The 2,385-nt window shown below is 41.2% G+C and overlaps 1 non-coding gene across 1 annotated transcript; it reads left to right on the top strand.

Moving 5' to 3' along the window:
* The first annotated feature begins 330 nt into the window (after positions 1–330).
* On the top strand, positions 331–405 carry Trnaa-agc. The gene has a single exon. It is a non-coding gene; the product is annotated as a tRNA-Ala (tRNA).
* The last annotated feature ends 1,980 nt before the right edge of the window (positions 406–2,385 follow it).

Below are 2,385 nucleotides of genomic sequence, written 5' to 3'. Positions count from 1 at the left end.
CCCACCCCAACATCCACCCCATCTATATCAGAAAATGGAAAGCTCTCCCATGCTCTTGCATAGGTAGGCTCAACATAGTAAAAATGGCAGTCTTACCAAAAGCAATCTACAGATTCAATGCAATCCACATCAAAATCCCAACACAATTCTTCACAGACCTGGAAAGAACAATACTCAACTTCATATGGAAAAACAAAAACCCAGGATAGCAGAAACAATCCAGTATAATAAAGGAACTTCTAAAGGCATCACCATCACTGACTTCAAACTCTACTATAGAGCTATAAAATAAAAACAGCTTGGTATTGGCATAAAAACAGACACATGGGGGTTGGGGATTTAGCTCAGTGGTAGAGCGTTTGCCTAGCAAGCACAAGGCCCTGGGTTCAATCCTCAGCTCTGGCAAAAACAAAAACAAAAACAGACACATGGATCAATGGAATCAAATTGAAGACCCTTACATTAATCAGTACACCTATGAACACCTGATTTGTTGTTGTTGTTGTTGTTGTTGTTTTGTTTTGTTTTGTTTTGTTTTGTTTTGTTTTGTTTTCCGAGACAGGGTTTCTCTGTGTAGCTTTGCCCCTTTCCTGGAACTGGTTTGGAGACCAGGCTGGCCTCGAACTCACAGAGATCCACCTGCCACTGCCTCCCAAGTGCTGGGATTAAAGGCATGCGCCACCACCACCGGCTTGAACACCTGATTTTTAAAAAAGAAGCCATAACTGTACAATGGAAAAAGGAAATCATCTTCAACAAATGGTGCTGGCATAACTGGATGTCAACATGTAGAAGATTGCAAATAGATCCATATCTGTCACCATGCACAAAACTTAAGTCCAAGTGGATCAAAGACCTCAACATAAATCCAGTTACTCTGAACCTGATAGAAGAGAAAGTAGAAAGTAGTCTTAAATGCATTGGCACTGGAGACCACTTCCTAAATATAACACCAGTAGCACAGACACTGAGAGTAACAATTAATAAATGGGACCTCCTGAAACTAAGAAGCTTTTGTAGGGCAAAGGACATGGTAAATAAGACAAAATGACAGCCTACAGATTGGGAAAATATCTTCACCAATACGGACTTCACCAATCTGATAGAGGTCTGATCTCCAAAATATATAAAGAACTCAAGAAACTAGACAGCAAAATATCAAATAATCCAATTTAAAAATGGGGTACAAGCTGGGCGGTGGTGGCGCACACCTTTAATCTCAGCACTTGGGAGGCAGAACCAGGCAGATCTCTGTGAGTTCAAGGCCGGCCTGGTCTACAAAGCAAGTTCCAGGAAAGGTGCAAAACTACACAGAAAAACCCTGTCTCAAAAAAACAGGAAGGGGGGGGGTACAAATCTACACAGAGAATTCTCAACAGAAGAATCTCAAATGGCCAAAAGACATTTAAGGAATTGCTCAACATCCTTAGCCATCAGAGAAATGCAAATCAAAATGACTTTGAGATACCATCTTACACCTGTTGGTATGATCAAAAACACTGATGACAGCTTATGCTGGAAAGGATGTGGAGTAAAAGGAATACTCCTCTGCTGCTGGTGGGAGTGCAAATTTGTACAGCCACTTTGGAAATTAGTATGATGGTTTCTCAGAAAATTGGAAATCAGTCTACCTCAAGACGCAGCAATATCACTTTTAGACATATACCCAAAGGATGTTCAATTTTACTACAAGGACACTTGCTCAACTATGTTCATAGCAGCATTACATGTAACAGCCAAAACCTGGAAACAACCTAGGTGTCCCTCAACCAAAGAAAGGATGAAGAAAATGTGGTACATTTACACTCAGCAGTAAAAAACAATGGTATCGGGCTGGAGAGATAGATGGCTCAGCCGTTAAAGGCTAGGCTCACAACCAAAAAAACAAAACAAAAAAAATGATACCCTGAAATTTGTAGGCAAATGGATGGAACTAGAAAAAAATCATCTTGAATGAGGTAACCCAGACCCAGAAAGACAAACACAGTATGCACTCACTCATAAGTGGATATTAAATGTAAAACAAAGGATAGCCAGGTTACAACCCATAATTCTAGAGAAACTAGGTAACAAGGAGGACCCTAAGAGAGACATGCATGGATTCCCCTTAGGAAGAGGAAATAGATCAGATCTCTTGAGTAAACAGGGAGAGGGGAAAGAGGGGAGGAGATGGGTGATAAGAACATGAGGGAATGGAATGGTCGAGTTGAGGGAGAGAAGGAGAGGGAGAGCAATGAAAGAGATATCTTGATAGAGGGAGCCATTATGGAATTAGGGAGAAACCTGGTGCTAGGGAAATCCCATATAATCCACAAGGATGACCCCAGCTAAGATTCCTAACAAAAGTGGAGAGGGTGCCTGAACTTGCCTTCCCCTGTAATCAGA

This window comes from Onychomys torridus, chromosome 4 (genome assembly GCF_903995425.1).
Source record: "Onychomys torridus chromosome 4, mOncTor1.1, whole genome shotgun sequence".
NCBI classification, from domain to species: Eukaryota; Metazoa; Chordata; class Mammalia; order Rodentia; family Cricetidae; genus Onychomys; species Onychomys torridus.
Note: the sequence above shows the minus strand (reverse complement) of the source record. Positions and strands in the feature narration are given on the sequence as shown.